We start from the raw sequence: 12,583 nt of genomic DNA, 5'->3' as shown, positions 1-12,583 counted from the left end.
CCATTTCCTGGCGAGAGAGAGAGAGAGAGAGAGAGAGAGAGAGAGAGAGAGAGAGAGAGAGAGAGAGAATAATTTCCCATAAAAAGGAATTCTAGCAGAGCTGGGTTTTGCCCTTGCCAGCAATTAATTTTCTTCAAGAACAACTCTGAGAAAGAATGAGGGGAATAGTGCTTGGTATGGTTACTAGCAACAACGGCTAGTATGCTTCGGCATACCAGTTGCTGGGAATGACAGATGGGAAAAGTTCAGTCAAACTTGTAGGCTTCTCATAGGCATCCAACTTCCTACAGTGGTGCCTTGAATTTAATCCATTCTGAAGGCACCTTCGTAGGTCGAAAATTCGTAAGTCGAAAAGCGCCATTGGAAACACGATTTCCCATAGGAATGCATTGGAAACGGGAAAATTCGTAAGTCGAAGCAACCCCATCTAAAAATTCGTAAAACCCTATCTAAAACCGCTACGGTTTCCGTTCGGATGTTGAGAAATTCGTAAGCGTGCGGCCATTTGCCCCATTCGTAAGTCGAAAAATTCGGTTGTCGAGTCGTTCGTAAGTCGAGGTACCACTGTATTATGGGAACAGGATGCTGGAGTAGGTAGACCTTTAGCCTCGATCAGGAGGCTTTTCTTATGTCATTCTGTTATCCGCTTCCTCTTCCAAAGGGTGTTTCTCACACCAGACCTATACTGATCTGAATCAATAGCCAAGAGTCAACAGACAACCCAGATGAAGTATACGCAGGCCCAACTTTCCCTGCATTCCCTGGAAGTCATTCATAAGGCGAGTGCTCGCATAACAAGTTGGCAATTTCCATTGATTCCTGTGGGGAAATTTCCAATGCATTCCCTACCATGGAATTTTGACTGGCAATCAATCAATCAATCAATAGCTCAGGAAAATGCTCCGAAATCTTAAAAAGGTAAAGGTACCCCTGACCGTTAGGTCCAGTCATGGACGACTCTGTTGTTGCGTGCTCATCTCGCTTTATAGAGCGCTCTATAGAGTCGGTGTTTGTACGCAGACAGCTTCTGGTCATATCATAACAGTTCCTCAACCAACTAGCAAAAGGCAAACAAGGAAGTAAAAAATCCTCTGTTTGGACTTCTGAATCCGTGGTGTGTATAGCAAGGTTTGAGTGTTCAGATACCGGTAAGTGAATTTCTACATAGCGAGTACTGTATTCGGAAAGCAGATTTGTCTGTGTTTGTACTGAATGAAAACACTGATGTTGCCTTTTATTTTTTTTAAAGCAAAAACAAACTCTGACCACTAGTACCAAGTTATGGTTTTTACATCAATTTTGGCAACTGGTCCAGGAGTATACAAAACAAAACAAAACAAAACACAACCCAACAAAACACAGGGAGAACCCTGTTCCTTATTAGTTGGCAACCCTACTTAGAAATGTAGGCCTGGAAATTTTAACAGTTTCCCCTTAGTAGGTGCTGAATTTGCTGTGCACAACATGACACGCTTGATGCAATTTGCTGATCAAAGTATTTGCACACTGAAGAATCTTGCAACATGATTTCAAAAGTGGATTGGCTGTGAGATAGTGAAGTGTTTTTTAAAAAAATCATTTTGATTAGCTTTCCAATACAAACAGCCAATTATAATATTCCAAATACAATATTCCAATTAAAAACAATAAACTAAAAAACAACAACAACCCAAATTGTAATCCAAATTGTTAATTATTACTTTTTTCCGGGCTCCCCATAGTCTGGACCTCTGAAGCATATTTCCGATGTCTCATTCCTGCACTTCTTGTTGTTTTCCTGTTTTCCACATTCAGATCTTATCACTTTAAAGTTCTCTGTCCCTGGTTCTGCGATTCTCAATCTTGTCCAAAATCATATATCCTTACATCCATCGAGTGCAGCTTTATTTAAAAACATATATATTTCCAACTTGTTTAGCAGCGCAGCTTCTCCTCCCTCATTCAAATCTCTGATCCAGGCTGTTATCCAAATGAAGTTTAATGATGCAGCAACTCCCATATTATTAAGTTGTTAAGTTATTCCCATCCGGGCTGTTGTCCAAATCTGTCTTTGACGTTAGGCATAAGTTTTCAATTGCAATGTAAATGAACTGTATTCCACAGATATAAATCATTTGACGATCGATCGGCTTTCGGAGACCACACCACCCCCCCTTCCGGGCCCTAGGACATTCATTTAGCCTTCTCTCTCGCACTTAATGAAAGTTCTGCAAACAAATGCTCTGTATTTTATCTCAAATTATTGTCTCGGATCACTGGAAAGTCAGCCAACAAGCATCTCCCACTTCCCTCAAAACAGGGAGAAACTTTGATTTTTCTATTTTTTTCTGCATCACAGGCACCATCTTAATTCTTTTCTTTATCAAGTCTTTCAAACCAAACAAAGTTGTGCAGTTTAGTATTTAATTATAAATAGAAGTCCACCTGTACTCCTCAAAATAAATTAGGTTTTTTAATGAGGCTTGGCGTAGATTTATAGAATTAACTATATGGCGTATAACTTATAGAATTATAAGTATTGAAGTAAAGAAAGCACATACCAGTCCTCCTTAATCCAAACATCATGACGAGAATCAGATTGAAATCCAAGCTTAAACACTAGGGACTGTACAATTCTGCAGGTTTTTTCTCAGTCTTCTTCGGTCCAGACTATGTCTGCTTATTGTCCAAATCTAATTATTTTATCAAATTATTTTATCAAAGCAGATATCCCCGGCTATGGGAGTGGCTTCGGAGAGTGCCAGCTGTATCGTGCTCTGTGACCCAGTGTCCTGCCGCTTGCACAATGCAAGCTGGCAATCTCAGACAATCTGCAGGTCTTCGAGACAGTCCTCCCCTATCCTGGGGAGTCTGCCGGGCTAATTACCCCCATATCTGAAAGTCGATCGATCGTCAAATGATTTATATCTGTGGAATACAGTTCATTTACATTGCAATATGCAAACCTATGCCTAACATCAAAGACAGATTTGGACATCAGCCTGGATAGGAATAACTTAGCAACTTAATAATATGGGAATTGCTGCATCATTAAACTTCAAAAGAATATTTGGATAACAGCCAGCAGTATTTGGAATATTATAATTGGCTGTTTGTATGGGGAAACTAATAAAAATGATTATTATTTTTTTAAAGACAAAACGTGCTTCAGATCTCAATTCTCCTTTAGGAACTGAACACTCCTAGTGCTTAAGAAACAAGCACACTCCCACTGTTAAGTAGTTCTGTTTGGTAAGCTGAACGATTTTTTCACTGGCTCATTTGGGAACCTTGAGTGACCTTCCAGTGCTTTAGCATGAGAAATATTTATAGTTATTGCATACAGAGGGGTGAAGAAGAACCTGTGAATCTGTTCTTTTCCATCTTCTGAAGCTCATATATGTTAAAGGAAAATGAACTAATTCAGCAAAGCAGGCGTCAAAGGAGTGCTTTATTATGAAAGTCTTTTTTCCTCAGTCAGATTTCAGTAGCACCTGGAGAAACTGTTGTACTCACGGGAAAACATCCAGGAAAGTTTAACATTTTTTTTAAAGGCTGAGAAAGACAGATGCCTGAGACCCTGGAAAGCAGCCAATAGTCAGAGTGGACAGGGCTAGATGTGATGATGTTCTGACTAATTATAAAAGCTGCCTCCGAGAGAACAGTTACAGGTAGGTAGCCATGTTGGCCTGACGTAGTCGAAACAAAATAAAAAGAAATTCCTTCCATTAGCACCTTAGAGACCAACTAAGTTTGTCAATGGTATGAGCTTTCGTGCATGCACACGAAAGAGAACAGTTTTCTAGTAATGGCCTTTCCAGGCTGTGTGGTTGTTGTTGTTTGTCGTTTAGTCGTGTCCGACTCTTCGTGACCCCATGGACCATAGCACGCCAGGCACTCCTGTCTTGCACTGCCTCCCGCAGTTTGGTCAAACTCATGTTTGTAGCTTCGAGAACACTGTCCAACCATCTCGTCCTCTGTCGTCCCCTTCTCCTAGTGCCCTCAATCTTTCCCAACATCAGGGTCTTTTCCAAGGATTCTTCTCTTCTCATGAGGTGGCCAAAGTATTGGAGCCTCAGCTTCAGGATCTGTCCTTCCAGTGAGCACTCAGGGCTGATTTCCTTAAGAATGGATAGGTTTGATCTTCTTTCAGTCCATGGGACTCTCAAGGCTGTGTGGTATTCAATCACATATCAGCAAAGTCAGGTTGCACAATTATAGTTGATTGGGAGCTTTTGCACAATCAACCTGTTTCCACAACAGATCTGGCTTATTGAGGTAAGGAAAGTGACGGTGAAATGCACTAGAAAGTGTGGGATAACACCTGCTTTGATGCAATCATAGAATCATAGAATTGTAGAGTTGGAAGGGACCACAAGGGCCAACTAGTCCAACCCCCTGCAATGCAGGAATCTCAACCAAAGCATCCATGACAGACGGCCATCCAACCTCTGCTTTAAAACCTCCAAGTAAGGAGAGTTCACAACCTCCCGAAGGAGTCCGTTCCACTGCCAAACAACTCGTACTGACAGAATGTTCTTCTATATGTTGAAAGACTTGGGGAGCTTTGTAAACAGTTTAATATTTTCCAACAGCAAACTGTTTATACTCTATAGTTCCCTGGTGGTTCATTTTGTAGCAGAAGACTGTTTTAAGGCAGAATGTGTTTTCTTTTAATTTTAAAAAAAGGTGAGGGGGGGAAGATGTGTTCACTTTGTGGATGGGAAGGAGAGCAAACTTTCGAGTTCTGCAAAAATATTGTGAATGAACTATTTTTCATAAGAAAACCATGCTTTAATTTATTGTTTCTACCAAAGACTCCTCCTGCCAACCTAGTAGTTCAAAAGCACGTCAAAGTGCAAGTAGATAAATAGGGACCGTTACAGCGGGAAGGTAAACGGCGTTTCTGTGTGCTGCTCTGGTTCGCCAGAAGTGGCTTTGTCATGCTGGCCACATGACCTGGAAGCTGTACGCCGTCTCCCTTGGCCAATAATGCGAGATGAGCGCGCAACCCCAGAGTCGGTCACGACTGGACCTAATTTACCTTACCAAAGACTCACACTTTGTATCCAACCTTAATTGCACTCAGGGGGAATTTATTAATTGAATTGCAGTCCTTCAACCTTCCTAAGACTTAGGACTCTTGGGTCGTGGACTTCATGTGCTTTATTAGTTTTTTTCCAATGTGGGAAGTGCATTGAGCTCAAAACCTAGTAGGATGCTCTAAATAGATATTATCATAGAATCATAGAATCATAGAGTTGGAAGAGACCACAAGGGCCATCCAGTCCAACCCCCTGACAAGCAGGAAACACCATCAAAGCATTCTTGACATATGGCTGTCAAGCCTCTGCTTAAAGACCTCTAAAGAAGGAGACTCCACCACACTCCTTGGCAGCAAATTCCATTGCCGAACAGCTCTTACTGTCAGGAAGTTCTTCCTAATGTTTAGGTGGAATCTTCTTTCTTGAAGTTTGAATCCATTGCTCCATGTATATTATGTGAACAGGCCTTTCCTCACCTCTTGGGAACAACCATTATGATAAGAGGAGCTATAAGGTCCTTTCCATCATTCTTGTAATCCAACTTTCCTTTTAAGCTTCAGGGCATTGCAAAACACTTGAACATCTTATGTGCAAATAACTGCAACATTGCCAACATAATTGTACTTCCATTTATAGGCTCTTTCCTGGAGCAACCATCTCTAAGCTCATCTTCTCTTGATTAAGAAATAATGCCAAACAAAAGCTGTTGCTACACCATGTTTTCCCAGCCACTCAGAAAATTTCTTCTTCTGCAATGTAGAGCTCAAAATGTTTTGCAACTCTGAACGTTCATGTTCTTGGCTGAATATTAGTCTGTCTTATACTTTCAGACCTTGTAGCTACTTTGCTAGCAAGGGACTGTTCACCGCCTTATAATTACTGAAGATTCATCTTTGGTGTTTCTATTTTCCCAGCTGTATTCCCAGTTCCTTATCATGCAGGGCTGAAGTGGGATCTGTTTTGCACACAGGCTTCTCAGGGCTTTGCCTAATGCAGGTGTGTGTGTGTGTGTGTGTGTGTGTGTGTGTGTGTGTGTCCTCAGAACTTGCCATAAGACTCAGAACTTCCTGTGAAAACTTAAGGGGCTGCTAAATCAGGCCAATTTCCATTTTGTCCAGCATCCTTCTTTTACAGTGACCAACCAGATAATAATAATAATAATAATAATAATAATAATAATAATAATAATAATAATAATAATAAATAATTTATTATTTATACCCCGCCCATCTGGCTGCGGCTTCCAACAGAAGAATAAAATAATCGATTAAAGATTAAAAGCCTCTCTAAACAGATGCCTGTAAGAAACCAGAAGGCAGGATTTGGCCACAAGACCATCCTCCCCTCCCCTGTGGTTTCCAGCAACTGGTATTGAGAACCATTGCTGCCTCCAACTGCTTTCACAGTTGGAAGGTTTTAAGATTTTATTGGAGAAGTCCATACCGTCCCAACGTGGGTCTATAGTTTGCAAATTCATGAGGCATGGCAGAGTTCTATGATACTTGGCTGGGCATAAGTGAAGACATTGTGGGCCGGCACAACCAAGAAGTTAGGTGAGTTGACTGCCTCAGGCAGCAGATCCCAATGTCAATCTCCCCCCCCCCCCGTTCCTGATGTAGATCTTCCCTCGCCCCTTCTTACCTGGCAGGGACAGGGAACGCCATTTTGGGATCCGCCTCAGGTGCCAACATGTCTTGGGTCAGTCAGGCTTGAGGCATCCAATTATGAAGAGATGAATTGTTCTTCTGATAACCTGCTCAGTCCTTACCATACCCCAACCAGCCAGGACCTTCCCCCAGGTAGGATTCCTCCCCAATATCCCCCCCTTCCTCCTCGTCACCTGGTCACTCTTTCCGCAATGTCTCCACAGGACTCTGGGCAGTGTATGTCTTGTGACTGTACAGTGGAACCTCGGTTTACAAACACCTCTGTTTACGAATTTTCGGTTTACGAATGCCGCGGACCCATCTGGAACGGATTAATTCACTTTCCATTACTTTCAATGGGAAGGTTCGCTTCAGTTTATGAACGCTTCAATTTATGAACAGACTTCCGGAACCAATTACACCCATGCTTCGGGTTAAGTACGCTTCAGGTTGAGTACTCCGCGGACCCGTCTGGAACGGATTAATTCACTTTCCATTACTTTCAATGGGAAAGTTCGCTTCAGTTTATGAACGCTTCAGTTTATGAACAGACTTCCGGAACCAATTGTGTTCATAAACCAAGGTACCACGGTATACATAAACCCTCATAGTTCCCTTAATCTGAGGCTGTGTACACATTACTGTTTACTCTGGCCCCACTGCTAGTTTTTTTTAATGCATGTTCACATGATGTGACGGACGATCAAGGGGCAGCCCATAGTTTATTGTTAAGTACTGTTGTTTCATGTGTTTTACCCCAGGCCAGCTTCGATCCAACCTGAGAACAGTAGTTATATTCAGTATGCAGATGAGTGGTCCTATGTGTCTGATGTCAGGTCGAGTGTTTAACATGGACCCAAACATAACCCAAATTGCCACCCATCTGCCACCTGTTGCCAGCGTCAAAATTAGGGGTGTATGAGATTTATGATAATAACAATAATAGCGATGTTGCACTGGGCTCCCAGTTCATTGTTGATACACAGGGTGAAGATATTGTTTCTTATTTTGACTAAGCAAGCTTAAAATCACCCCTGACTTTAACTGTTAACTGAAAATTACAAGAACTCGGGCCAGAAAGGATAATTTCAAAAAATCTTCACAAAGTTTTATTCAGGATAACTTATTCTAAGTTTGATGGGTCTAGAGCATTTTCCAATGTACATTTTTTGGCAAGGGCAGATCCATGCATATATGCAGTTTTTTGTGTTACAGTTGCTAAAATGTTTGATGGTGAACTTAAACTTGGAGTGTTGGTCAAAGAACTCCTTTACCTGTAAGGAATATTTGCATACATTGCATCTACCACATTTGAAGTGACCTAGGGGAAAATCTTCTCTCGTTGTAGTTTTTGGGAGTATATCTGATTTCACCAAAAGATCTTTAAATGATTGTGTTTTTTTAGGTCCGAAAAGAGGTGGTTTTTGACATCCAGGAATGTTGGACAGTAAATGCCAGTGTTTGTAGATGATGGCTTTAATCTCCGGTGTGCGGGATGTGTACTGTAAAGTGGAAGTGATGTGACTATTATTCATCTTGTCTGGACGTGATTTGAATAAATCTTGCCTGTTTATCTTTTCCGTTCTTCTTAACACTTCACTCAGTCTTTTCTGTGAGTATCCACGTTGGACAAGGGAAGCAGTCATCTTCCTAGCAGAGAGGTCAAAAAATGTACATTGGAAAATGCTCTAGACCCATCAAACTTAGAATAAGTGATCACCGCTCCAGAATCCGGAATCACATTTTGGAGGCGCCACTAGTTGAACACTATACTCAACACAAACATACAGAAGATGACTTCTCATTCTTTGTAATCTGGACATTGCCGCAAACCCGCTTTCAACGTATGAACATTGACAGACTCCTTCTCCAACAGGAGTCCAAATTTATTCATCTTTTCAACACTTTACATCCAGGGGGCTTGAACAATAGTCTAGACTTCACATCATTCCTATAATCGAATTTGTACTTTGTAACAACATTGAACCTAGTTATGTCCATATGCCTTTAAATTATCTCAACACTTTTAGTACGCCTAAATGCAATACTGTCTCTTTAATTTTGCTGCAACCTCATTTTCACTATCATTTAAGTGCTGCAAACAATTTGAGTTAGCAAAGCAAACATACTTGGTACACTTAGACCTGAGAAACCTCGGTAAGCTACCTTTGTTTTTACAAGTATTATAACTCTGTTTGCAGAAAACTACAAGTATTCCTGTAACAAGGTTTATTATATTTTGTAAGAGGATTTCTTATTTAAGTTTAGACAAGCCTTTTGTACGCTACAAGCAGTTTAAATCCTTATTTAGAAAGCAGACTATAAGGTTGAAGTTAGGTTGGTCACTCAAAGATATATCAGTAATGTTTATTTGAATACAGTCTCTGTCCCTTTTATTTTTTAAAACCTTACATCTAAAGAGTTAAATAATTTCTCATTACAAAGATTTATGTTAACTTTTACATTCCAGCTGATGAAGAATCATCGAAACAGGGCCTTGTCCTGATGTTGATATTTACTGGAAGTTATCCTGAATAAAACTTTGTGAAGATTTTTTGAAATTATCCTTTCTGGCCCGAGTTCTTGTAATTTTTCGTTTACTTTTTAACTGTTAACTGGGAGCTGATCCAGTGATGGTTTGCCCAAGGTGTTCATACTGGGTGTTGCTTTGAGTGACTATTGCAGTGGTACCCCGGGTTACAATACCTTCGGGTAACGTAATTTCGGGTTGCGAATGCGGCAAACCTGGAAGTGTATACTTCCAGGTTTCGTGGTGCGCCCATGCGCAGAAGCGCTCTATCGTGCTGCACATGTGCGCAGAAATGGCCCCTCTGGATACAGATTTTTCGGGGTAAGTACGGATCCCCGGGACGAATTAAGTTCATTTCTGGAGGGTCCACTGTACAGCTCTTATGTTCAGGAGCTGCCATGAGCATTGGATCTGTCATGGGATGTGCTGTCGGCCACCAGAGAGCAGTTTCCAAGTGCTCTATGTAAAGCTTAAGCCTTTTTGACTTTGGATTGCATTATAGTACGCCAACAAAATTAAAAGTTGCAAGAGGTACACATCATAGCAGCTAAGGATTAAAAGCAATAATTATTTTGGGTTTACTTACAAAGCCCTGCAAAGCACTTGCCCAGGCCTTACAACACACACCTGCAGGTTGGAACTCACAGGTTGGAAAGGGCTGCCGTTAGAACACCTCCCAGAATCCTTTGCAACACTGCACTGGGGTTCTTCCCCAGCCAAGACATTGTGGAAACGTTTCCGAAAAGTCAGAAGTTTGGAAACCACATATGTGGCCACTAGGAAGTGGAGTAGCCCTGAAGCTACGCATAATGTAAGGCTATGCAGCAGTATCTTTTAAATATTACAAAGGGTGTATGAACATAAAAATAACGTTGAACTTTAAAAATAAACAAATGCTGGCTTGCCTACTCAGGGTGGCCAGTGGCAGTAAATTCCAAAAAGTTAATTATGTGTTGGGTGACGAATTACTTCCTTATGGCTGTCCTGAGTTTGCTTCCAGTCAAATGACATTGGGTGACCTTGAGTTCTCTGCACTTTCTCTCCACTCGTCTTAATTATGCAAACCTCTTATTATGTCCTGTCTTATTCATTTCTTTCATTTGTAAAATTTAAAAAAGCTATAAATGCTTAAGCCGTGGCGGAGGCGGGGGGGGGGGGGTCCACCTACTTTTTTAGTTCTGTTCACACATTGCAGACTCTCCAAGTGCAAATCCTGGACAGTTCCAGATTTACAAAAGCCATCCTCGTTTCTGATTTGATCCTCAAATGTCCCGCGTTTCCTACTTAGCTGTGACTGTTTTTACATTTACCCTGTTTTTCTTCTGTTTCCTCCTGCTCTTACAACATTTTAAGATGCTCGAGCGTTTTATAGAATGTGGATTCATGGCTTGCAATTATGCCGTGGATGAATTTCATGTTTTCAATCTGTTGTGAGCTGCCTTGGGAGGGTTGAAAGGTGGCCTGTAAATTTGGAAATAAATTGTGCATGGAGCCGTTTCCAAGTCCGAGGAAGAATGACGCTGGTGACTCTGCTCTTTATTTCATCTAGCTAACAAGGCGTCTGATATTTGGTCTTCTTGGTGGCTCTCATATTTCCTGATGATGAAATGTGGGCTGATTCCTTGGGAGCCAATGCCTGTTGGAGTTTATAGATTAAATCTCAACTGAGAGAGAGAGAGAGAGATACAGAGAGAGAGAGATACAGAGAGAGATACAAGTGTCTTACAAACTAAATTTCTAGATCCATTTCAATCAAGGCTTATTATTGTTTATTGAATTTGTATACTGCCCTTCATCCAAAAATCTCAGGGCACTTGACAGCATAGAATACAGAATAAAACCACAAAGTACACGGCCCATTTAAACTAAATTGGTCTAGGCCTGGTTTGGGCACAGAAACAGTATGATGATCTCTGTGGTGTAGTGGTTAAGAGCGGTGGACTCGTAATCTGGGGAACCGGGTTCGCGTCTCTGCTCCTCCACATGCAGCTGCTGGGTGACCTTGGGCCAGTCACACTTCTCTGAAGTCTCTCAGCCTCACTCACCTCACAGAGTGTTTGTTGTGGGTGAGGAAGGGAAAGGTGATTGTTAGCCACTTTGAGACTCCTTCGGGTAGTGATAAAGCGGGATATCAAATCCAAACTACTCCTCCTCCTCCTCCTCCTCCTCCTCCTCCTCTGTTGAGAGAGACAGAGGGGAAATGTGTCCTTGTTAGTCTCCCCAGCCTCTTAGCAGCTTTCTATACCATCAGCCATGTTATCCTTCTGAGCAGCTGTCCGAGTTGAGGGTGGGTGGCACTGTTTTGCAGTGGCTCCATTCCTACTTGAATCATGGGCGTAGGGGGGGGGTGCTAGAGGGGCTATGGCCCCAGATTTTTCAATTCAATTCAATATACAGTGGTGCCCCGCTAGACGAATTTAATTCGTTCCACAGGTCTTTTCTTATAACAAAAAATTTGTCTAGCGAATCCCATAGGAATGCATTGAATTTTATTTGATTTTTTTTTGCCCATAGGAACGCATTAATTGAATTTCAATGCATTCCTATGGGAAACCACGATTCGCTAGATAAATTTTTCGTAAAACGAATTCGTCTAGCGAGGCAACCTCCACTAGAAAAAACCTTTCGTTAAGCGGAAATTTCGTTAAGCAGGGCATTCGTTAAGTGAGGCACCACTGTACTTTATTTGACCGATAGTCAGAAAGAAAAAAACATTTCTCAATACAAATATAAAACTGAAGGCATCAGAGGGATACATAAATGGGGTATGACCGCGCTACTAAACCTCCTACAGGTAACCCACATCAAGACATTCTATTATACGTTTCCGACACTTGAGCGCAAGGAAGAGGAATTTAGCCACCGAGAAGGTTATTTTCCCAGTGGGCTTGTTTAGCAAATATGCTGCCTGCCGTTCTCTTAGTTGGAAACTAAACTGAGGTAAATATGGGGTTATAAGATATTGCCTTAAATCATTATAAAAGGGACAACTCAGTAGAATGTGTTCTGTGGATTCTACCTCACCCAAGGCACAATGGCACATTCTCTGACCGTATGGGACTCCTCCAAATCTTCCCCTCAAAACCGCCGAATCAAGGACATTCAGTCTAGCCGCTTCAGGGGGCTTTCAGTCTAGCCTGTTCAGGGGGCGCGAAGCAGATGCACCCCCCCCACAGGCGCTCCCAGTGTAGCCCAGCCCAGCCCAGTGTTCCTCTCTTGGTGTCATAGTAACCAATGCTCACGGAGAGGAGCACTGGGATGGGCTGCGCTTGGATGTGTGTGTGCTGGTGTGGGGGCGCTTGCTTCACTCCCACCAACTGCCACATCGGCTGGCTGGATTCCCCCCTGTACGGGCAGGCAGGAAGCATAGCGTGGCCCTGCTT

This window comes from Zootoca vivipara, chromosome 11 (genome assembly GCF_963506605.1).
Source record: "Zootoca vivipara chromosome 11, rZooViv1.1, whole genome shotgun sequence".
NCBI classification, from domain to species: domain Eukaryota; kingdom Metazoa; phylum Chordata; class Lepidosauria; order Squamata; family Lacertidae; genus Zootoca; species Zootoca vivipara.
This window is presented reverse-complemented; position numbering follows the sequence as displayed.